We start from the raw sequence: 26,696 nt of genomic DNA on the forward strand, positions 1-26,696 counted from the left end.
GTATGGTGAAAAGGCAATTTGATCGTTGTATCATAATTTGGATTATGAAAATGTTGAATAATAGAGAAGTATCTGGTGAACTGGAAGAATCTTCAATAACAATAAAAAAAAAACAATGAGGGATGTCCTCAAGGAGGTGTATTGTGGTTATGGTCGCTTGTTGTCGATGATCTCCTTATTAAACTAGTAGAAAAAGGCTTCGAAGTTATTGGGGTTGCAGATGATGTAGTACTTATAGTTTGTGGAAAGTTTGGTAATGTAATCACAGACAGAATGCAGTCAGCATTGAACTGAACTTGGCAGTGGTGTTAAAATGAAGGGTTGAACATTAATCCATCAAAAACAGTTTCGGTGCCGTTTACTCGCAGAAGGAAGATAACTTTTAAAAAATTTGACTATAAACGGATGTACTTTACAATATTCCTCGAATTTTAAATATCTAGGAGTAATACTAGATAGTACTCTCAATTAGAACTTACACTTAGAGCAAATAATACTCAAAGCCACATATGCTCTATGGGTGAGTAAAAAAGCTTTCGGTTAGAAATGATGACTCAAACTAAAAAAGATTAATTGGATTCATGGTTATACAGTGCCTTCCCGATTTTAGCAACACCCGTTTTTGGCAACAATTTCTTCCTGATTTTGGCAACACATTGAAAAATATTTTTATATGCTTATTAGGTTCTGAAACCTCGCATTTTACGATAAATCAAAGCTAAAATAAATCAAAATGAAAATGATGGTGAACATTAAGACCTTGGACCGTATGAATAAAATGTAGTAAAGTTGAGTTTACTACATTCTCGGTGGAACACGAGTGGAAAATGTTTGTGTCATTTCTCTTTCTACACCTTTCGAACATACTACAAACAACGCGTTGCTACAAAGCTACTGGTAGTTAGCTTCAGAGGTTGCTACTCATGCGTTGAGATTGCGGAATTGAATGGAATAATTTACTTTTACGTAAAAATCATGGGAAAACGATATGAGTTTTGATATTTCGGATGGTCAAAAATATCAAACATTTTTTCTATCTTTACCTGCTAGCTATAATACAGCCGAAAAAATACTCAATAAGTTTTTCAAGGAAGTTTTCAATAAATATACCAATGAAATCTATTGGACATTCTTTCTGAAGTTTTTAGTAGCGTCTATGGAGTTTTCATAGCATATCCGCCACGTGAAGTCTAGAAAATGTGTTGTCGGGGTACGATTTTTACAAGATCCAGTCAAATTGTTTGCTTCGTGGATGACATGAACATTGTCGGCCGAACATTTGGAAAAAAAACCAATGTTCTTAGGATTATTGACCGGTACAATTAAATTCTCCGATTAATCCTACATTACAAACATAAACTTTAACTATGAAACATTTCGATTTGTCTTAGCTAGTTCACTCACATATTAATTCGAGCTCAACGCCATGTGTTCGGCAGTTATTTGAACTGATTCTTTGTAAAAACAAATACGTTTAATAACTGTACTGCTCATACTCGCATAGCAGTCCCATTTACATAGGAAATTCCATAGAAGATGGGACTGTTATGTGAGTAGGGACAGTATACCCTCAGTACAATATTTCATGCAGTCAGCAACAAACATAATAGGGGGATTCACTTTACACGCGTAAAACACTGCGTAAATGATGCTTAAATGATTAACTAAATATTTCATGACATTGCGAAAAAATTCAAATGAAACATTCCGGATTGCCAAATTTAACGCTTATCGCATCCAAGAACCCTTTGGTAAGCTGACAATTGTCAATAATTTGTTTTCATGGAACGGATACGGAAAAGGCGGAAGCAAGACGAGTTTGCACTGGAAACCAGAACTTTATGCTGCAAAACACTTACAAATTCACAGACCAAAGAGAGCTTTATTTAGATCTGAATGCACGACTTAATTTAAGATAGCTAACCTAGGTTCAGTGACGTCTGAAACGTGGAATTTCTTCTGAGTGATGACTTTAATTATGAACCTAATGTCTGCAGGCTTGATTAATCTCAACATCATTAGAATTCGGTGAAATACTCTAGAGCAGCGTGCTGCCTTTGCCTTTTTGCGAAGGAGCGAAAAAAGGTAAGCAGAGAGGCAACAATAACATGAGCGAGGAAGATGCAGCACGAAACACAACAGAGTAAAATTCCATCAAAAAAGGGTGCTCTCACAACTCCCCGAGGACTGTTTGTTCGGGCGGCCGACTCAAGAGTTGTTTTGAAGTGTGAGTAAAGATGAACATCGCAACAAGAGAGAGAGAGAGTACCTGAAAAAATCCTCGCATTTTTTCGCACTCTCACTCGAATCGCTTGAGGATCTGTGTTGAAAATTTTGAGTTCAGTTTTTTCTCCTCAGAAAAATGGCAAAATCGCCTCCTCTTTGCCTCGCAGAGGAGTTTCTATCAAGCCTGAATGTATGAGACTTTCAGCCCGTGGTTGGTCCATCTCGGGGCATCGTTTGGCCTTTTTACTTTACAAAATTTGGTGGAGACAATTAATAAACTGACTTCAATGGTTTTAAACCGTTTTAGATTTAAATTTAAAGTTAGGCACGTCTGAGCTATCTTTCTATCACATGAATCGGAATCAGCTGCAGGTTACCTGGTAGAAGCAGTCTTATATGGAATCTTTAATCATCAAACATGGCTTTCGTTAAGTAAAATGCTGATGCGCCAACCATTTGCCTCAGTTGAAGGATTAACCACTATCAATATTATCAATGCATATGACGTTATGAAAGTGCCAAATTCAGCCTCAATAACTCCAAAAATTGATCAACATTTCGAGCTGGAAAAACAGATTTTGGCACAAATTATTGACGTTGCCAACGCGATGCGGTGGTTAGACCTGTGGACAACTAGATCACAATTATCTCATTTGACATTCCAGCGAATCCAATGAGGAATATTTCATTTGAAAAGTTTCATGGCTGAAGTTACGCAGAATCATGTATTACGCGACTTTAAGTGAATACTCCTAATAAGGGTATTCACCTAATAGCGTAAACCACTGCGTAAGTTATGGTAAATTGGTTATCTGAAATGTGTTATGAAATTACGTACATAATCAATGAAATCTTTCAGTATGTTAAAAATCAATCGTAGAATGCTCTGGTGATGACTGTATGTCACTATGGGGATTCCAAACATATTCCAAATAATGCCATATTCCGAAAACTGTTATGGAAAAGGCTGACCTCCCAAAGACTGCAGGAAATTCTAAAGAAAAGAGGTTTAAATACAAGATGCTAGGCATATTGAAGTGTACACTGGCATATAAAAAAAACGCATGTTGCTCATTCCTATTTATTCAACGTGATTTCCGAATTGGCAGTCAAGGTTGTTGAACCGGGTACCTTGATCCTTGTAGCATGTGAGATAGGAATTTCAGCTATTTAGTTTTGTCATGTATCTCCTAATAATGATCCCCAATAAATATCTCCACGTTTTCCATTCTGCAAACCATTAATTTCCCAAGTTATATAAATATCATGGACATCTCAATCACACAATCAATTTACACAATCACCATATGTGCACAAAAATATCCTGAGTGACAATAAACAGTGCACTGTCCTTCATTTACAGCTGTTTCCTAGGCCTGATTCAGGTTATTTGAACTAATAGGTAATGAATGCATGAAGGTTAATTGAATCATGATAAACATCAGTTTTCACGAATTATCCTCCGTCGGTAAACAGCAATTTTGAGTTCGAACAACAAATTTTTGATGACAGTTATATTTCTTTGATTTGACATTGCATAGAAGCAGAAATGGAATATTTCATTTGAAATGTTTCTTATAGTTAAAGTTTCTTAAAGTCACGCAGGATTTCATTTTACGCAGGATTTAGTGAATACCCCTAATGTTAGATGAAATCTCGTCATAAAATTCTATGGACATTAATTTTTCATTGATCAATTTCTCTTCATCGTTGCTCTCTTTGCATTATTTCAAAAAACGTAAAATATTTTAGTTTTGTTCGAAACACAATCTTACTTCGTAAGCAAAAAACATTGAAAAAATATTTGAATTGGCGAAGTTATTAACGAAAGAGAGAATCCATGAAGAGAAAAGTAAAAGAGAGGTAAAGTCAGATAAGCCCTTATGAAGCAACAGTGTCGATATATTTCAGGGCGCATGTCTTGATAAGAAGCATTGAAAAAGCAAACATTTATGGATGTTAATTAATAAATACGTATTTTTTTAACGAGGCTTATGGTATGTATTTGGTATGATTTTTTTTAATCTTCTCATTTTTATTCCTGACATTACATTGCAACTAAATTCAGCACAGTAATTTATGAGAATTTCCATTATTTTCAAGAAGATTTAAAAATTTCCGCGGCATAAATGGTCTAGAAGTTTTCTACAGTGAGCTCCATTTGAACTGACATTTCTGTTCAAATGCGTACCGTTTTGTCTCAAATTCCGAACAGACTCATATTCCGAACACCCGCTTTTTGTATGGTGATTTGGTTGAAACGTTTCATTGAAATATATCATCAAATTACTAGGAAATGGCAGTCAATTGCAATTCAATTTAAACATATCCCAATCTCTTTTAGACCTTGAGAGTAGTGATAATTCTCTAGTTCGAGGCTAGTTTAACCAGCTCAGATAAATTTAATTGTGAAATTATTCATTTGAATACGATTTATTCGTGCTGTTCGGAATTTGAATCAAGGTGTTCGGAATATGAGACAGAATGAACACAGTGTTCGGCATTTGAATCAAAATGTTGTTCCATACTTTTACATAAAAACAATACTAAACACGTTAAAATAAACATTTTTACCGGCACACCCAACAGCTAACAATCAGACTTGACGAATGAATTGAAATTTTTACGGATATCACCTTATTTATGTCCATGAAATGCATTTGAAGCCACGCTTGGCCTTAAGTGTTCGGAATATGAGTCATAACGGTACTGCGATCAAATAAAAATGCTTTTTTGAGCATTTCTTTCCAGAAATTGTCCACGCATCGAGATAGGTGTTTATTTTCCTGTTGAAGTGCATACTTCCCATAAGAGTATCGTGTGGTAGCCAAAATTGTACTCTATGTTCAGAAAAGTCGGAAAAATGTTCACCCGAAAAGACAATAGATCAAACCAGCAACTTTCAATAAGGTCTTCCTTTATAGCAGCACATTTGCACTTAAGAAGAGTTTATATTGCAATTTCAGACATAACTTTCTTTTCTGCGGTTGAACAGAAAGCTACCGCAGCTGTCATATTACTGATTTTCACAAAGCATCATCGATCGGCTGCTATGATACCTTGGAAACCATGCTGATGATTGTTGCTTTCGGCTGTTTCAATTTCGGCTCGTTCAATGATACAATGATTCTCAAGTTCGCGGTAGGATTTTGCGGCAGCAGTAGAACTTGGCGGCTACCGCAGAACGGAAAATTCTCAAGAGAAACGCAATACTGTGTATAACAAGTGGACTTTAGAGATTGTAGTGACTTAGTATGGTGAGGTAAAAGGTAAACTAGATAGGATAGAAGCACTAACCATCCTAAGAAACAATGTCTTTAAGAATAATATGGGAACTCCTACTTATTCTACAAACATGTCAAACGCAAGCTTTTAATCTATATTATGCATGGAAAATATCGCAACTGTGTGCTAAAACCATCATTGAAAATCTCGGTGGTCAATATAGGCCACCAGAACCAGTTTCGGCCAGAGATTTAGTTCCTAAATTGGCCAATCACATTGATTTGTAATGAGAATGGCCAAATTAGGAGTACCCTGGCCAGATTAGGTGTATGGGAGTTAAAATTTTAAGTAAAATGAGTTATTTTTCTTTTGTTTTGAATGAATTCGGACGAGTAGATAATATAGCTCTAACATGTGCATGTGATCTACTGAACACAAAAGGTTTCACGCAAATTGTATATGTAAAACGGTGTATAATCAATTATGGCTAGAACTGGCGTGTGGCCTAAACCGGTGCTTCTACCCTATGGCTCGTAGAAACTCTCCACACCATTCGTGATAGTTGCCAAGCATTTTCTGAAGCTTTTAAAGATAACAGTGATAAAAAATAAAATTCCCGAATTTGGCAACATCCCCAATTTGGCAACTTAAAATTCACGCCTTGTTGCCAAAATTGGTAAGGCACTGTAATACGAACTGTTCATAACTCCAACTAATATGGTTACGGAAAAACTCTTAAGTTTAACAAAAAATGTTTAAACATGCTTATTGGGCTTCTCACAGGACATTGCCCGACAAGATATCATTTGAATAAGATCAATCAATGTCAAACTGTTGTCTGTCGGTTTAACGACTGTGAAATAGAGACCTTACAACATTTGCTCTGTGACTGTCAATCGTTAAATGTACGTAGAAGACAATATTTCAATAAGGGCATTTGAAATTGGGTTATAAAATGCCAATCTGGTTGTTGGTTTTATTCTACGAATCATACCGGATTGGAGTACGCATCAGTCAACGGCTTTTACTTCAAATGGTAATTCGCCGTCCTGAAAGAATGCAAGTTAAACATACTGATCGCTCAAGGGATGAATCTTCCTTTCTACGTTGTGTTTAATTAATAACGAAAGGTGATAAAATTAACCGTCCTGCCATGGCGGAGGTATAGAAACTTCTAAGCTTTATTGATACATCGATGGATCTAACTCTAAGGACATCTATATTTGACATGTGCCGCTACTATAATAGGACAGTGCATTTGCCCAAACACATACACAAAAGATCAAATTCATGGTCGCAGTGGTTTAGATCCCAACACCAACAAATAATCACAAGGTTGTATAGGTAAAATGTCATTTGAGGTGATGGGATTCGGGATAAATGTCATTCAGAGTAATTACATTCGTAGAAATACCATAGAGTCCAAGAAACTTCAAACGTGTAGCTCTGACCCGAAATTCATTGGCCAAATCCGAACAGTAAAAATATAAACGAATTCTCAACATGCATTTTATCCTTCCCATGTTCCACCAGGCGCACATCGCATAACATCGCCAATCCCCCTTCAATAAGCCCCATAAATCACAACCAGCTGTCAAAAGTATGATTTCAAGTATCGAAACATGACAGTAAATACCCTCTTATTGAACCACGCCACAAATCGCGCAACCGATAGCGCTCAATGTTCCAATTCTGTACCATCATCATTGCCATCGCCACACCTTCAGTGCTCCCACGCTAAAATCCATTGAGGTTGTTGTTCCTACCCATCATCATTGGTGAGTTCCCCACCAATATCCCAACCCTTGATCGATTGAACATTGATCTGAGCTTTGCGGGCGGTCGTCGATCCAAAGGCTGTCGGTGAGCTGTGAAAGTTGCCATTTTCACGAGCCCATTTTCCTTATCTAATCGTGTGCCTTCGAGAAGTGTTGCTGTTGTGCCACACGTGCATCCAACCAAAAGGTAGACATTCTCCCCCCTCCCTCGAATAACCTAAGGGGCGATGGGTGGAAGCAGCCTGGAGCCACCCAACGGCATGTGTATGCCATCAATTTTTCGCGCTAAATGGTCTTGACAGGCAACAATTACCTGCTGCTTCCACTGTGTTACTGCATGTGTACGTCAATTGTGCACCCTCTTTCCCTCCTTTCCACCCCAATAAAACAGCACGTTTTTGATTCGATTGCCCGCCATGTCGCAAAGCATCATCTCAACGAGGCAGTACACTAAAACCTCGATTTGCGAGGTCTTTTCTGACGCGAATTCATCGGAATTTCGATTTAACGAATGACGAGGTTGGCAGTCTAATAGCTACCGCTTCTGCACCATAAGCAGAAGGTCATGGGTTCAATCCCAGACCCGTCCCTTTCCTCGTACTTTGTAGTTGTATCTTTCACTTTATTCTATCTTCCACTCTTAATGTATCGGGGGAGGGACGTTTCGCATAAGGACGTTTCGCATAATTTTATGGGTGGACGTTTCGCATAATGGACGTTTGGCATAAAGAGAATTATATGCCTTCTTTAAAATGCTACCTGTTCTTATATGAAACTGCTTTATGCGAAACGTCCTTTATGCTAAACGTCCGTATGCGAAACGTCCTTATGCGAAACGTCTTTATGCGAAATGGGTCACCCCCTAATGTATCACACTTAAACTATTCGTTTATAGTTATCGCTAGAACCAGAAACGGAAAACCAACTGTTTCCCTACTTTTCCATTTTTCATCATTATAGCACGCCTGAAACATAGGCAGTCTGCTTACCAAAACCATGAACTGGCGTAGATGCAGGGGTATATTCGATCTACTGTAGGTCAGTTTTAAATGCAACATTAATTGCTTCTCCTTCTTCTCATTGGTCTGCATTCTGACGTGCCAGGCGCCATTGTTGCCTTAAAATATAAGATCAGCTTCACTTATATAATGAGGGTGCCTGTTAGTCCCAAGCATTCATCTGGTTTGTTCCTTGTGTAAGGGCGGCCAATCATGTTCATGATAATTAGTGATTTTGACAGGTATTTTGTGAACCTATGTTTGGATTTCGGCTTGCAATAAAAAAGCGTTGATAATTTTTTTTCCATCGTCTACGTTTCGATTCTATGGTTTGGATCTTGTTAAGGACTATTTTGGCCTAAGTTTATTAACACAGGCCCTGAAGAAGACGCATACCACAGAATCGAAATGTGGGCGATTGAATGTAAGTCGCTTTCTTGTGACTGTAAGCCGAAATCCAAAAATAAGTTCATGAATTGACTTAAGACGATTCAACGTGAAATTGTTGTATTATTATTGTTTTATGCAATTATTATTATTATATGTTATTGGTATTGGAATAATAAGTTTCATCTTAAAAATGTGTATTTTTTTCTTGGTAGTTTGGTTTGGTAGATTGCATATACAAAAAAGTTCAAAACAGCGTACAGCTTTGATATTATTATTGTATTGTTATGTTATATTTAATCTATGTCAATCAAGAGCTTCCTGGAGTATGGGTCTTCAAATCTACATACGTAATAAGTAATATTAGTAGATTATTTATTCACGATACGCTCACAGTATTTCAAGGAAGTGAACTTAATGAAATTTTAATTCATTCAAAATTTCTTAGAGTAATTAAAACTTAAGATATAATTCGTAAACCGAAGTTCCAGTGTAGTGTACATTGAGCTAAGGCACGGCCTTATACACGGGGATTGGTACAAACGTCAAAGCCAAAGCCACCACAAACTCGATTAGTTCGGTGGGCGTGAAATCACGAGACTCACGATGGTGGATGGTTGTGCTGCAGCAATATGTATCCACGAACAGCAGCAGCCGGTGCTGAATTGAAAGTTTCAAAATTGTGCCTTATGGCAAGAATCCGTCAAATTCAATTGCAGGTGTCTTTCTATGTGGGTGTTTCAGAAGCTGAAGTCTTGGATCGCTTCAAGTTCAAGATCTGTTGGCGCATAATGTTGGCATTTCTTTCCATTGTTCAAATATAAGTGCATTTTTCTTGTTCTCACTGGTGGCAATTAAGAAATTGGATAATTCTGTACTTAACTTAAACTTAACTTAAACTTAACTTAAACTTAACTTAAACTTAACTTAAACTTAACTTAAACTTAACTTAAACTTAACTTAAACTTAACTTAAACTTAACTTAAACTTAACTTAAACTTAACTTAAACTTAACTCAAACTTAACTTAAACTTAACTTAAACTTAACTTAACTTAACTTAACTTAAACTTAACTTAAACTTAACTTAAACTTAACTTAAACTTAACTTAAACTTAACTTAAACTTAACTTAAACTTAACTTAAACTTAACTTAAACTTAACTTAAACTTAACTTAAACTTAACTTAAACTTAACTTAAACTTAACTTAAACTTAACTTAAACTTAACTTAAACTTAACTTAAACTTAACTTAAACTTAACTTAAACTTAACTTAAACTTAACTTAAACTTAAACTTAACTTAAACTTAACTTAAACTTAACTTAAACTTAACTTAAACTTAACTTAAACTTAACTTAAACTTAACTTAAACTTAACTTAAACTTAACTTAAACTTAACTTAAACTTAACTTAAACTTAACTTAAACTTAACTTAAACTTAACTTAAACTTAACTTAAACTTAACTTAAACTTAACTTAAACTTAACTTAAACTTAACTTAAACTTAACTTAAACTTAACTTAAACTTAACTTAAACTTAACTTAAACTTAACTTAAACTTAACTTAAACTTAACTTAAACTTAACTTAAACTTAACTTAAACTTAACTTAAACTTAACTTAAACTTAACTTAAACTTAACTTAAACTTAACTTAAACTTAACTTAAACTTAACTTAAACTTAACTTAAACTTAAACTTAACTTAAACTTAACTTAAACTTAACTTAAACTTAACTTAAACTTAACTTAACTTAAACTTAACTTAAACTTAACTTAAACTTAACTTAAACTTAACTTAAACTTAACTTAAACTTAACTTAAACTTAACTTAAACTTAACTTAAACTTAACTTAAACTTAACTTAAACTTAACTTAAACTTAACTTAAACTTAACTTAAACTTAACTTAAACTTAACTTAAACTTAACTTAAACTTAACTTAAACTTAACTTAAACTTAACTTAAACTTAACTTAAACTTAACTTAAACTTAACTTAAACTTAACTTAAACTTAACTTAAACTTAACTTAAACTTAACTTAAACTTAACTTAAACTTAACTTAAACTTAACTTAAACTTAACTTAAACTTAACTTAAACTTAACTTAAACTTAACTTAAACTTAACTTAAACTTAACTTAAACTTAACTTAAACTTAACTTAAACTTAACTTAAACTTAACTTAAACTTAACTTAAACTTAACTTAACTTAAACTTAACTTAAACTTAACTTAAACTTAACTTAAACTTAACTTAAACTTAACTTAAACTTAACTTAAACTTAACTTAAACGTTTACCAACCGGTGGTCCACGGATCTCTATGAGACCCCGTAAAGCCTTCTCGTACGGCTCACAAAGCCATTTCAAACTTAATTTGTGTTTAAATAGATAATTATTTGTTTAGAAGCACTACACAAAACATTTGCAAGTTTTTCGATTTTCCATACAAAATGATCAACTCTGGTAAGTTGGTAAGCTATATCTCGGTTATTTATGGACCGATTTGAATGAAATTTTGACAGAACATCAAACATAACTTGAATTTTAACATTCATTTTTGAGTGATTTTTTCAATCACAAGTTCAAAAGCAGTAACGGTTTGAGAAATAGCTTCATGGTATCTTCCGCAAAGTTGTAGTTTCTAACGAGATGAACAAGTTTGCTGAAGACAGTTTTTGTGTAGGGCTATCAGATTATGTGATAAATAATTTTGAATTTTTCGTCGAAAATTACACTTTAGTTAAACCGTTATAACTTATAAATTCGTAAATGGAAAAATTATTCAAAAATATATGTTAAAATTCAAGTTATATTTGATATTAAGTGAAAATTTCATTCGAATCGGTCAATAAATAACTGAAATCTAGCTTGGTCATTTCGTATGTTGCAAATGTTTTGACCAATACTATGTATATGTTTATAGCCAATCAACATCTGTCATTCAGATCAAAATAAAATTACTCAGAATTATCCACTCAAATAGTGTCCCACTGGAGTGTATACTAAAAATTTTGATTGTAAAGCACATAGCAAAAGTCCATTCAAACAGCTACATATATATATATACATATATATATATATATATATATATATATATATATATATATATATATATATATATATATATATATATATATATACAGCCATTCTATGAAAAATCGAACTAGTGGGTCACCGAATTCCGTGAAAATTTGCTATTTTGTTCCTTATCCGAAATAAGGAATAAACGTGTTTTTGGATGTTTTGATTAGTGTGACTTTTGAACCACTTGACCGATTTTCAATTTTCTTGGACGGAATAAAAGCTAAAGATTTTGACTTTTGAAAAAAAAAAAATATAAAATTTCACAAAAATTTTCTTTTTACATTTTTTGATCACTCTATTTCAAAAATGGTCACCATAATCAAAAAATTCAAAAACACGTGTATCCTTATTTCAGATAAGGAACGAAATAGCAAATTCTCACGGAATTCGGTGAACCACTAGATCTTAGAAACTTAGGGAGTCCTTGATGAACAATCTGTGGATTTTGGATTTTCAAATACCTTCTACAAAACACTTCTTGCATTCAAATCATTGTCGCAACTCTGCCAATGTTAACAGAATTCCTGCTTGCCTATGCCTGCAGTAAAGTTCCAGGCGTAACTCTTCTCAGAGTTTACAATGGGCTATGAAGCGCTAGAGCAAATGTCTCTAAACATTCGCAGAAACCACCAAATATGATACTTGCTAGAATTCTAACAAATTCTCCGGAAAATTGGCAAAAAGATATTCATGAACTGAACACATTTTATTTGCTTATAACTTAGCCTAGTTAGGAGATACAGTTTTGGTGTCTTCGACAAAGTTGAACAACTAAATGAGACCTATTCACCTAAAACCTCATTAGTTCCGAAACACTCACAAGATGGCGCTAGAGGGCAAGCATTTTATTCGCTTATATCTTAGTCCAGTTATGAGATATAACATTGGTGTCTTTGGCAAAGTTGAACAACTAAATGAAACCTATACACATGCAACCTTATTAGTTCCGAAAAAATTTCCAAGATGACGCTAGTGAGCAACAATTTTATTTGCTTATATTTCAGTCAAGTTAATAGATACAAAGTGTCTTCGAAAAAGCCGATTAACGTGATGAGACCTATCTGCCCAAAGGTTGTGCCACTTTTTTCCGAGTGTCGGTTCCCCGAATGTCGTTTTCCCGAACGCCAACTCCCCGAATGCTAGTGGTCAAACATTTTATTTGTTTATATCTCAGTCCAGTGATGAGATACACAATAGATATCTTCGACAAATGTGTTCAGCAACATGAGATCTATTTGCCTAAAACTTCTTAGTGCGGAAAACACTCACAAGATGACACTAACGGTAAATGAGTTAAGAGCGAATAAAATATTAACTTAGTCCAGTGATGAAATATAAAATTGGCGTCTTCGACAGGGTTCAACTAAATGAAATCCATTTGCCCTAAAAACTTATTACAACGAAACACACTCCTAAGATGGCGCTAGTGGACAAAAATTTGATTCGCTTATAAATCAGTCCAGGGCACACTGGTTCGGAGCCTGGAAAACATGCTTTTTTTTTTCAATGTCTTAACGTGATTTTAGAAGGATGGTGTCTTATGAAGAGTCAAAGGGTTTTTTATAAGCTTCATTTGCATATAGAAATATTTGGGATCTATACATCTATCAGTCCAGTGTGATTTTTTTCTTTATTTGCTCTAATCGGATAGCTTTCTTCAGCAAAGTTGTAAATAATGATAAATGATATTTTCTTTCAGACTCCTATTTGGTACGTACATTTGTTCAAGAGTTACAGAGCATTTTGTATAAAAACCCCTAAAACCAGATTTTTTGAAATAAATTTTGGTTAAGCAAACATAAAATAATTCAGCAAATATCAAAAATTCTAGAAAGTTGTCAACAATCAAAAAACGATTGTTTTTTTTTCGAAGACACCAACTATCTATATCATCTTCTTTTCAACTTCTTACGATTTTAGGCTTAAGGATAAACTTTTGTTTGGTATTAACGAAATTCTGATATTGTCGATTATATATATTTGGATCGCCATCAGATTCCACTGTCTTTGTATACTAATAACTTGACTTAAAAAATATTTAGACAAAAAAGTTTTCACTATCAGTTGACAAGTTTTATACCATCTTTTTGAAGGCTTATCTGAAACGTCTGTATTCTTTTTAAATCAATGTTTTCGGTGCAACGATGATTTTGATTTATGTTTGGTATAAAGTGTGTTAGTGTGCATCATTGTACATGCATAGTTATTGATGTATGTATACTTACGTGCTAAAACTGAAAATTTAATTGAAACCATATCTATTTCCTTATCAGGGAACGTCCATGAATAACGTTACGCGAAGTTTCACTATATTCATACTCTTTACCTTTCCTATACATCACACCTTTTGTATGAATTTTAATTTTTTATGGGCCGTCCGATTTCTCTGACACCTCTTCTCTCCTCGTGAATTTATAGATGACCCCTCATCCGGTGCCGGATTTGGGCTTTGAGGGGCCCGGGTCAGATCTCATAAACGGGGCCCTTTTATACAAAATTCACCACTTTTTTCGATTCCACAAACCAATGTATTGAATTTGAGTTTTGAGTGAGATGATCGGTCCAAAGATATGATATGGGCCCAAATGCAAAGTGGGTTGTGAGCCGTATACATTGAAATATTCAACTGTTTTCAAACTTTCCGATAGTGTTTTAGGTGATTTTTTCGTCCAATGGGAAAAATATAACAATTCGAAGAAGACTGGCTCGTTTTTTGGCTTATAGAAGAATTTGCATGGCTTGAAAAATTACTGAAAATCTACAAAGCCGTTTTTTTCTAAAGCTCTTTTTGATTCTATTTATTACAAGTTTGTCTCCGGTTGAAAAAAAAGTATGTACAGTACTGTCAAGAAAAAAAGTACACAAAGGTTGATTTTCATACAAAATAGTAAAGTTTGGAGACCTCTGCTTCTAGCAGAGACCTGAAATTTGAACTGCATGTTGGAAATAACTTCAAATTTTAAGTTTTGTAAATTCGCCCATTTTGACAAAAATGTCTAAATTATAATACTAAGATATTTCGAAAACAAACAATTTACGATAAGTATAATCTTTTATAAAGTTTTGCATTTGAAGTGAAAAAAAAAAATTACAGAAGCATGCCTACTTCTAAATATTCACATTTCAAAAATATTCCAATTTCAATTTTTTTGCAATTTTTTTTTTAAATAGTATTTATTGTTATATCTTCTAAACTCTTGAACAGAATTTTAATAATTTCCCATGAATCGAATTTCAAATTAGGTTCGTTAGAAGCTGTTATACAGTTTCCCAAACTTGAACACTTTGTATGAACATTGGCCTGGTTTTGTAAAAGCTAATCCATTACTAGAGCAAAGCTAAGCTTATACTGAATTCAAAGAAAATTTTATCAACTATGATATACAAAATAGAATGGATATTTAAAAATACGGACTACCGTCCCAGAAATGAATTGATGAAATGAAAAACACCCACCCACCCCTTTCAGCGTTATATGCCCTAAGATATTAGGTGAAGAAAAACAATTCACTTTGAATTGGAAAGTTGACTTAAGCCTTTGAATTATAGGTTCAAATGTCCAAAGAGAAAATGTTGAAAAGTATTTCAAAATGTTTTTGTTCTTAATTTTAATTCCTTGGGGGCCATCTTACTCGGGGGGCCCAGGGCATTTGCCCCCTTGGCACCACCCCAAATCCGGGCCTGCCCTCATCTGCAGTATTTGTCAATTTCTTTGCGTTGTAATGGATCGAGAAGCATAGAAATATATTTAATAAATTTCGAAAAAAAATTTCAGAACAACTAGATATAGACGACACATTTTCAATTTTTTTTGTATCCACACCATAGACATGATTTTTTTTTGTGAAATAAAGTTTAATTTATGGGAATACAACTATGAATAACAAATACAGAACTGAATTCCAATTGTAAGATACCTTGGGCGTTAACTGGTTAAATGCGGTTTCTTCGCCTAGGCATCCGTAGGCTTTAAACCTTAAACTTAGTAGTGAGGTGATCAGTACAGTCATTTGCTTACATTGTCATTACGAACTTCATTAGAAACCCATTTAGCAGATTTTGAAAGCCTTATTGTCGATCCCTAGGACTTTCTAGAGATTTTCTAGCACTGTGGAATCGTATGAAAATACTTGGAAACCCATGACATCTTGGCAACCAGTTGGGAAACTTACCTTGAATCCTTGAGAAACTCGAAAACCATTTGTGAAAGCTCTGACGATAGTGCCGTTCCTTTGCACACCGTATCATCCTCGAGTGCAATGTTGACCAGAAAATTCGAAAATACTTTTCCCTTCTTCAATCCGTTAAACGTCACAAACGAGGCAATCCAAACAGTTGATTCCGATCCATCCAGCGTTGCACATATCAGTCTAATTACTCTCGCCGGAAAACCATGATCAGACATTATCTTTCACAGCTCATTTCTTTTCATTGAATCGTACGCCGCTCTGAAATTAACATTATGGTGGGTCTGCAGTTATACTCCCGGTTACACTGGTACGGTATCGTGCCGCGCGACTTTGACCGTCACATAAAACATCGTGAGCTTCAGCTACCACACTATCTTCGTACTGGCTTTAATTTATGCGGTGGTTTCGCTTTTCTTCAGCTCTAACTTCCTGTATCGCTCTATATACTGTCGGGTACCGGCCAGATGCATAGGGCTTCTGGCGACATTATTTACGTCTATCACTCTCTGGCACTCTCCATCGAAGCAGTCGTTTTGCCTTCGTCGTTGACCAGTGCCAAGTTGTGGTCACAGTTCCTTGGATAGCGTCCCATAGGCTGTTGGCATCTCTAGAAACGTTGATAGGGGAACTGGTGGTAAAATGAACAGGGGTGGTAAAATGAACACCGTGCTTTTTACCCAGAAAAATCAAATTTCAATGATTGTTTATCATGCACGGATAATTTAGAGCATTAATCGGTGTGTTGGAGTTGATACGGAGGTCAATTGAAGTGAAAATATCAACGACAAATAAGATTTTAGAAAATCACGTTTGAAAATTGGAACTGACGTAACTTTCCGCTCGAAAGTCTTGAGGTTTTTCAGTGAGGTGAATATCGTTATGATTTGATGTCTTTTCTGATATTTTTGAATTTCTGTTTGAATGGATTACAATCTTTAATGGATATGTTTTCTGATAAGCAATGAAAATTTCCAAAAATATTTGTTTTGCTCACGATTTTTGCATGATGTTCATTTTACCACCAGCAGCTGTTCATTTTACCCACATAGTGCAGGTAAAATAAACATTTGCATCGCTTTTTGCTAGCGATAAAAATGTGTGAATATTTAGCTATTTAAGTCTGCATTCGTGTCGCTGCTTTAGATAACATCCCTACCTTTGATGTTGTGCGATAGAATTATAGAAATTCCTCGTTTTACTATTAGAAACAAGATGATATTCTTAAGGTGTTCATTTTACCACCCCTTCCCCTACTATACAACTGTTCATCTTGCTGCTGGCGGTACTGCAGTGTTGTGAGAAACTCAACTGCTTATAACTCACGATTGAAATTTTTCATGCGTGAATTGTCAATCACGCAGATCAGCAATTAAGAATTCATGAATGAGTTTGCTCATTTATTTGACTCATTGTCCCATACTTCCACAATTTACTCACATCTTGTCTGTCGGGCTAGTGCAATATGCCCTGGTAATTCAAGGATTCGCGGTACAAAGTCTTTGCTATTGGCAACAGTATCTGAAATTGAGTCTATTTTACCTATCAGATGGCTTAAGACTCAGAGTTTGTCAATCCTGAGACCATTGGCGTAAAAACGGGGGGGCTAGGGGGGGCTTAGACCCCCCTAGAAAAGTTCAAGCCCCCCCTAGAAAAACTGAACTCTCATGCTAAGTATTCACCTTACTTAAGAGATTTGTTTGATCAAAAGAGTCAAGCCCCCTCTAGATTTGAGTTCAAGGTACGCTTATGCCTGAGACTACAATTGAAGCCAGGATAGCAATCATGAGTATTAACTCAACAAGGACTGTTGAGTACTGGTAATTCAAGGACTTACGTGAATGCTGATTACTTAACAAATGTTCCATCTTGACTCAGTTTTGCTGTTAGTACAAAGCTCTTTTTTCTAGTATTTTTCTGGGACTAAACTAAAAACCAAACAAGGATGGTACTAGAGTTTCGTTGCATTATCAAATATCAGTAGTACAGATTTAGTTCCTCAAAAATTAAATCGAATATGTATCCTAATCAGCGTGCCTTCGCTGAGATGTAAGTTTCTCTAAAGGGTGTAAATAGCGGGACCTTTTCATCACATTCGATTTTTATCAATCTCTGAGGAATTAAAACAAGAACTGTACTGAAATCGATGCTTCATTACCTATGAATGGAAATGAATTATTGCGATATGCATCAAAGATGCTGGTAATGCCACAATAGATCTAAATAATGGTAAAGCTCATAGTATTAACTGTGAAAGTGCTCATAAGAACATTAACTAACGTAACGCCTGAAAGAAAAAGACCACCTTTGACATTGTTCAGGAGAATGCATTCCGAAAAAAAGCTAGAAGGATTCACTTCATCGTTAGGGTTTCAGAACCTGTAGGATCTGAAACTTGTTACATGCTTCGTCGTTGATGCTTCATCTTATGGCTGAATTTCAGGCAATTTGAGTGGCAAAAATCACTGCCAATGTGAGTTATGAAGATGCTTAAGCAGACTTTTACCTACTCGTCGACGATCAAGACACATGGACCTTCAAAATCAACTACATTTGAAAATGTTGCTCAGCCTGTCATCAATCTATTGTTATGCCAGTCAGGTGTACCGGCAAGATTGGCATTTGACACTAGGCTTACCTCTCCCCAGATAACGTACACACTCATGTCACCGCTTCTCAATTCATCAGCTGACAGATTTCGAATTTGATAGGTAAATGAAACGTCAATATTAATTATTTACACTTTTGATCGTCCGCCACTCGGTGCCATCGTGGTTCGCAAGTTGAGCAGATGACACGTGCAACCGGATAAAACTGCCATCGTGCAAAACTATCATCGGAAAGGTGCTAAAATGCCGATAATCGCCAATAGTTGTCATGCTCAAATAGAGAAACGAGTCAACCGTCGTCGTCGACATCTTGTAATTTAAATTATCTATTGAAGTCGGCTTAGGCGCAATCAGTGAGTCAGTCGGTGGTTAATGGCTACAAATGTAAATAGGAAATAAATACAATTAAAAATTCATTGAAACGTGTATTATCGTACCAGACGGTGGCTGGTTGAAGGCAGTGAATGAAATATATGCTGTGATTGCAGGGGCCTGGGTAAACTTGGCGATTGTTTCTCACGCTTAGCTCCACGTGTTTATATCTTTACGGATATGAAGTACCGTAAAACGGGGTAACTTTGATAGTTTTTTCGAAGAAAACTTCAATATTTCTGCATGCTGTTTCAAGGAATTACAATTTATAATTACAATTTTATAATTTTGAAACAAGCACTGACATCCTAGCTATCGATTGCACTTGATAGATTGCCAAAATATTTATTCTGAATGGATATATTATTTTTCATATAATCGAAAGTCGGTTTTCTGTTTTGCGGTAACTTTGATAGTCGAACAAAATTGAATGAATTACGGAACATTTATTGGGCGTTGCATACCTCTAGGCGATTAACGCTATATGAAAATTTCTGACTTAGATTACAAAAATGGTCACAGTTCTTAAAAATGGTTTTCGCTAAGAGGTTTTGGACCAAATTCATGCTCTACTATAACTAGGCTGTCATGGATAAGTGACGAACTCATTGTGACTTTATCAAATAGTGATCGTAGAACAGATTGTTTGTAAGAGTTACAAAAATGCTAAAATCTTATCAATTTTTTATATTTGCATATAAATCCTCAAATGCAATTGATTCCAACGAAAATAGCTTTGACATGAAGTTGTCATACTAATACTCTTTAGATTTGCATTCATTTTTCTTAACTGATTAACAGAAACTTCGTTATTTCGTTTAATATGTTGTGGGCCTCGCACTATCAAAGTTACCCCGCTTTACGGTATTTAAGATGGCTTTTTCACATTGAAACAATTGAAAACCTGAAAGGATAATTATTCGCTGAATAGGTAAACATAAATCGAAAGTATTTAAAATTTTCAAGGGCACATATACGGATAACTCGATCGCTATTCGTTGATTAAATTGTCATTATCGAGAACTTTATGGTTCTCTAGATTTAATATCTTGAACATTCGCACCGTTGCTTCGTTTTGCCATCAACTTAAAAGTGAATAGAGACAACATATTTGCATGGGAGTAGCCAGAGGGGGGCAGGTGTGCGTTGTCAGAAAACAACACTAATATTTTCATATGAAACCTGGATCTAAACTCAAAAGAGATCCAAACTTTTTTGTGTATCGTTATAATCGTCTAGAAAGGGCATGTGATGGAGTTGCTATTATCTTTCATAGGCGCATAAAAAATCAACTATTTCCGTTATTTGAAATCGAAGTTTTTGAAACTTTGGGTGCTTCTGTTCAGAGCCGTAGCGTAGCCTCTTGGCGCCCTTGGCGAACCTTAATTCCAGCGCCCCTTAGTCAAAGCTTATCAATACATATAATTAAGATTTCATTGAAAATGATTTTGAAAAAAAATAGCTATTTCTATAAGAATTTATAGAAAAATTATCAAAAGTGTTTTAGGTAGTTAAAGCAAATTCTAAAGTTTAGAATACATTGAATTAATTACTAAACTCCTGCATTCTTTAATATTTTCATGAGAAAATTATCAGAGAATTTTTGAATGTTATCTGAAAGATGCTTTGAAAAATTGCGAAGAAATTTATAGTTCTTAGTGTTAGAAACAAATCTACAGAATATACTAGATGTTTCAAACAATTTTTTTTCCTTGGAAATGTTCGTGAAACACATGAAATTGTCCTTAACATATCTAAATTATTTGTAGAGGTAGAGCTTTGGAACTTTTTGCCCTGCAGAACTGGAAATAAATTTAAGAGCTTATGCGTTAAATAGTTTATTTTTTACATCTTTCTTAAAGAGACTTTCGGCCCAAGACCGGATCGTCTCTGAGAGCTTTAAATAAATTTCAAAAGCCATAGAAACCGCTTACAAAAAAAAAGTTTTACAATGTCTTACTCCATAATTCTGATTCTAATGGAAAAAAAATGTGATAGGAGAGGATGGTTTAGATTCGTTGGAAATAAAAAAAAATCATTTTTTAGGAAGTTCATTGATAAATCGAAGAAAATTGTCTAAGAGTTGAAAGTCAAAATATTCTCTAGAAGTTTTATTGCAGAATAGCAATGTGGAAGCCACAAATTTTGTGATTTTTGATTTTTTAATAAATAAAAAATAACTTGAAATATATCAAAGAGTTTTCAATTAATTTCCAATAAGGTACCATAACATAAAAATATGTACAAAAATTTCAAGAGATATTGTTAAGAACATAGCTGAATTAAACGGTGGAAGAGAAGGTTCATCAAGGATCTATTAAAAGTAAGAGTATCTCGGATGGAATATACTTAAAAAACACCAAATAGTTAAGGATAATCTCAACCACGCAAGCTTTTTGAAAGGTGGTCAAATCTTAACAACAATGCTGTTCTAAATAGTTACAGTCAATCTCCCTACTATATTTTTTTAATCAAACAAGTTTCAGTTAGTGTTTTTTGATCATTAAAAATGTATTACAGATTATGTCTAATGAGAGAATTTTCCGCTAGGTTTGGAACAGTTGAAAAAATGGTCAGAGTTATCAAAAAATACACAACATACTGTCAATCACACCTAAAGTTATGTGAAAGACCGATCAAGATATAGCGTTTGCTCAGAATCCTTTCCTTAATATTGTGAGAAATTTGCCCAATTTTCTGTTGAAATTCTGCCCAGTGTTTCGTGGATGCCGCTCAGGATAATGTTAGATTAATGTTCAGTATTCTATGATTTTTTTTAGAATCCTTTCTGGGATTCAGTGAGACTTTATTCTACGAATTTAGAAATCATGCTGCAACCTTCATCAAGGCTTAGTAGAATTTCAATTTTGCTTGTTAACTTCTCAAAGAGTCAAAATGTTTGTTTCTTTTAATCAAAAAAATTAATTTATGTGTAATTATTTGAACTTCTAACCAGGCTTGATAGAAACTCCTCTGCGATGCAAAGAGGAGGCGATTTTGCCATTTTTCTGAGGAGAAAAAAATGAACTCAAAATTTTCAACACAGATCCTCAAGCGATTCGAGTGAGAGTGCAAAAAATTGCGAGGATTTTTTTCAGGTACTCTCTCTCTCTCTCGTTGCGAGGCTCACCATTACTCACACTTCAAAAGAACTCTTGAGTCTGCCGCCCGAACAAACAGTCCTCTTGGAGTTGTGAGAGCACCCTTTTTTGATGGAATTTTACTCTGTTGTGTTTTGTGCTGCATCTTCCTCGCTCATTTTTCGTTGCCTCTCTGCTTAGCATTTTTTCGCTCCCTCGCAAAGAGGCAAAGGCAGCATACTGCTCTAGAGTATGTCACCGAACTCTGTTGATGTTGAGGAGAATTATCAAGCCTGCTTCTAACATAAAAATACAAGGAATGAAGTATATCTTTTGAAATGCTTATTGTATATTTTGTTACAAGCTTTTCAGAAATTGTTTTATTTATTTTTTATTATGTCTGATAATTCTTTCGAAATTGTTACTAATAAGAAGCCCTAATTTAATAAGCCTTTTCAAAAATATTACCAAGTGATTCACGAATTTTGGCGCCCCCTTTTGGCTGGCGCCCTTGGCGGGTGCCAACCTGGCCAACCGCACGCTACGGCACTGCTTCTGTTTAAACAAAGCTTTGAAAATATAAATTCACAGCTACCTACTTGACTTTTCAATGCAGAAAATTAATTTGCTTCAAATTGTCTCGCGATAGGTAAAATAACATTGTCATTTGTATGAAGAATGCTTAGGAAGTCATTATAGAAATCATAGAATTTCTCAAAACTTTTTGATGGATTTTTTCAGATACGTTCAATGTAAACTAGTTGTGCAAACATAGAAATCAAGCTACTAAGGGGCATATAAGTGAAGGCTTGATGTTTAAAGGATGTTAAATAATAATTTTAAAAAATATCAATGTTTCTCTAAAAGAACTAAAAAAAGCCCGGTCCTGGGCCAATCGCTTTCAGTCGCCCTGAACGTTAAACGACCTTAAATCCTCCTCAACTGCAAAAAGCCATCTGGTGCGCGGTCTGCCATGGAGGCGACAGACTCACCCTGGTTCTCTGCTGAACATTAGTTTAGCTTCACGTTCCTTTGACATGCGAGCTACATGCCCAGCCCACTGCAGCCTGCCGTTTTTGTATGCACTTAACAATGTCCATTTCTCTACAGACTTGGTATAACTCGTGATTCATGCGACGCCGCCAGATGCCACGTTCAACGACCTCAAAAGCTTCACGACGTTCGTAAAAAGCCCTACTCGCACCTTCAATACACCTTTTTACCTCGCGGGTAATATCATTTTCACAAGTCACTAGAGTTCCAAGGTACACAAATTCTTCAACTACTTTCAACTAGTACCAACATCACCTATGGGCCCACGGTATCTACCAGGGACCAGTGAATCAATTGTCACCCAACATGCAGCAAAAAAGAACTTATCCTCTCCTTTTCTTGCTGTAACAATTTTATTCCATAACAATTGTTTATCGTCACTTGAACAGAATATGACAATGATTACTTACCGCGTGCGCAGCGATTTTCTAGGCTTTGTATTGCAATTTCCGAGAGCTTTTTCCTAGTTGGTAAACATTGCATATTGTCTAACGACATCTATGAAACAAATTTTATTTTGGTTTTTCAAATAACGAGTTGAAAAGGTTGCAACAATTTTGCCCCTGTGATTGTCATGATATTTTTTCTTTTGATTTTATCCCAATCCGTTAATGTTGTGACAAAAAGTAGTGTACGCGCTTGCTCTGTTGGTTGTTTTTCGTCTGTTTTGATGACAATTTGATTCACTGCCAGGGACCATGTACCTTGTCTTTGTGATATTGATAATGAGCCCATTTCGCGTTGTCTCCATTTTAAAAGGCACGTACCGTTATCCGAAGGTAAATTGATCGGGTCGGTGATTCCTCCCAAGGATGCCGAAAGTTTCGATGGCACCACAGACATTTCATGTTTTCTACTTTATAGATGTCTTTTGATGATTTTGAACTATTTCATTTTTATTAGGGTCAGTTTTGCATTGAAATATTCACACTTTTTTAAGGTGTAAGAAATACAGTTGGAAATGTCGGTGCTGAACAATCCACTGGTGCTATGCCTAAATGTCAACTTTGAGTTGTTTGAGTGTTGTGTAAGCTTAAATATGAACCACTGGACTAATTTTTGATATCATACAGCATACCAAGTATAGAGTTTTGCACAAAAAACCGTTTATTCTCAAATAATGTGCTTAATGCAAGAGAAATTGCCTACATATAGGCGTTTTATGCAGATTTTCGTAGTTTATTTTTGCAATAAAATGATCAAATACTCGAGTTGTAAGGATTTTGACATTATTTTCAGCTTCAGGAGACCCAAATTTAGTAGAAAGGGAAACTTTTTATGCTTACACCTGCTTTGTTATTTGGGGATCAATTTCACCCCAGTGGGTCATTTTGATTTCTTATATAAACTATTTTTATGACATGTTAAATATTATTTCAAGAAAAGTCGATTTCGTAAACTGATGGAGATCAATGGAGTACTGGTTGTGTCGAAATTTATTTGACGATATTTGAATTCCGATGGATAACATAACATAACATAACAAAAAAAAAATGGCGATCAATCCTGAGTATGTCGATATCATCCGCAAAACCAAGGAGCATATACGAACATGTGACTACAGTGCTGTTTATAAACACGCAAGCTCTCTTTATTGCTCCTTCTAACGCTCTGTTGAACAATATATTTGAAAGTGCATCGTCCTGCTTCAATCTGTCTAAAGTTATGAAGGATGTTCCGCAACGCGTATACTAGATTTCGAACCATCCAATGTTGCACAAATCAGCCTAATCAGCTTCGCCGGAAAACCATGTTCCTCCATTATTTCCCCCACTAGTTTTTTTCTGCCTTGAAATCAATGAACAGATGATGTTCATTGTCTGCAAGTAGTACTTCCAAAATTAATCGAGAATCTGTCGCTGGATAAACATTTGATCCGATCTCGATCAGCCCGACGAATGACTCTATGAAGGAATACGTGGCATTATTTTGTACGCCGAATTGAGGAGCGTTATTCCTCGGTAATTGACACACTGCAGTCTATGCCCATCCAGATAGCAGGCAGTTCTACTTCCTCCCATATCCTTAGTAGTATATGGTGAATTATTCTATGCAGCTGCTCACTATCGTACTTGCTAGACTCTATACCATAACCCGGTAAACCATTACCCGGAATGCAATTTACCGGAAAAAAACAACTTTTACCGGAATGTATCGTAACCCGGAAAAATCATTAACCGGAATGCACCATTGCCCGGAAAACCAAATCTTACATTTTCGACGACCTTCAACAGTCATTTCAATACAATTTCGATTCTCTTTCAATGATGTTTAGCACAAATTATGTTAGACTAACCATAGACATTCATGACTCCCTCGATTCCTCGAAAGACATCTCCAAACTGCTATCTTTTAAAAATATTGTTCTCCTTGCCGGCGTTACGACTCAACTAGAAAAAAAAACCTGCTGAGCTGACAGCCTGTGTCAACTGACCATTTTTGCATTCTATTGTATGACAAGCATGAAAGTACTCTGCCAACCAGAAATAATTTTCAACCGACGGCGAAGTTTGGCCGAGAGCTCATCCTTCCCAGTAGCCTTGTTGTTCTTCAACTCCTTAATCGCCTTCTTAACCCCATCTAGCGATGGAGGTTTAACCATCGTTGTCGATGTTTATTCTGATCTCCGATGTTCTGTCGTACAATCCATTCAGTAACGCTCCGAAGTGCTCTCTCCACCTGACTCCACCATTGTTTTAATTGTCAGCAAATTACCTCTAAGGCTGCTGCTCATGAAGAGCGACAGCGCTGACTTTCTTTGCACGCCATTGACAGTTTCATAGAATCGTCGCATATCGTTCTGTTCCATCCGCCTCGAATATCACATTTCCATCAAACTCTTTTTTATTCCTGCGATAGATTCGCTTTTCGGCTGATCTTGCTTCCTTGTACCGCTCTCTTTTCAGCCTGGTACCAGGCACTAACATCCGACGTCTGGCAACGTTCTTCTCATCCGACATTCTCTGACACTCTTCGTCAAACCATCCGCTTCGGGGGCGTTTTCGAACCGTACCTATCACTCCTCGCGCTGTTCCACTCACCACTCCATGGATCGTACCCCATAGATTGTTGAGGTTTTCGCTCACATAGATCTCACTTATCCGCTCGTCCAGCTTTTGGTGGTATTAAGCTGTAACACCGTCTGCTGAGAATCGCTGGAAACTGAATCGCATTGTTCGCTGTGGTCTTGAATTCACTACAGTTGATAACCGTGCTCGAATTTTTTACTGACAACGAAGTTGTGATCCGAGTCAATATTAGGACTCCTGAAACTCCTAACATCGATGACATCTGAGAAATGTCGACTAGAGTATTGTCTATCTGGTTGCAAATATCACCATTTGGGTGCCTCCAGGGGTGCTTCCGAATATCCTTGCGTGCAAAGCATGTGCTGTTGATGGCCATTCTCCTAGCAGCAGCGAAAGTCACTAGTCGTTGGCCGTTGTCATTGGTAACGGAATGAAGACTCTTGTTACCAATACTACACTTCTTCATTATACTCTGCACTTTCACTATTTACTCTATACTTGCACTGTTGAGGCGAAGTAGGCCGTCATTAAAATTTGTACGTGTCGTTGAATCTTGTCACAATTTCGATTTAAAGAAAATCAGTTGGTATGGATCAATGCATGAGTTCACTAATTTGACGTTTGAGCGGTGCCGAATTCACTCGTTCCCATGGTCACGTAAATAACACG

The 26,696-nt window shown here is 35.6% G+C and overlaps 1 protein-coding gene across 1 annotated transcript in view; it reads left to right on the top strand.

Annotated features, from left to right (window-relative positions):
* LOC5570162 (neuronal PAS domain-containing protein 4) overlaps positions 1–26,696 on the top strand; it is a 201,156-nt gene that overhangs the window by 76,170 nt on the left and 98,290 nt on the right. The gene's annotated exons all lie outside the window — the stretch shown is intronic.

Source organism: Aedes aegypti, chromosome 3, assembly GCF_002204515.2.
Source record: "Aedes aegypti strain LVP_AGWG chromosome 3, AaegL5.0 Primary Assembly, whole genome shotgun sequence".
NCBI lineage: Eukaryota > Metazoa > Arthropoda > Insecta > Diptera > Culicidae > Aedes > Aedes aegypti.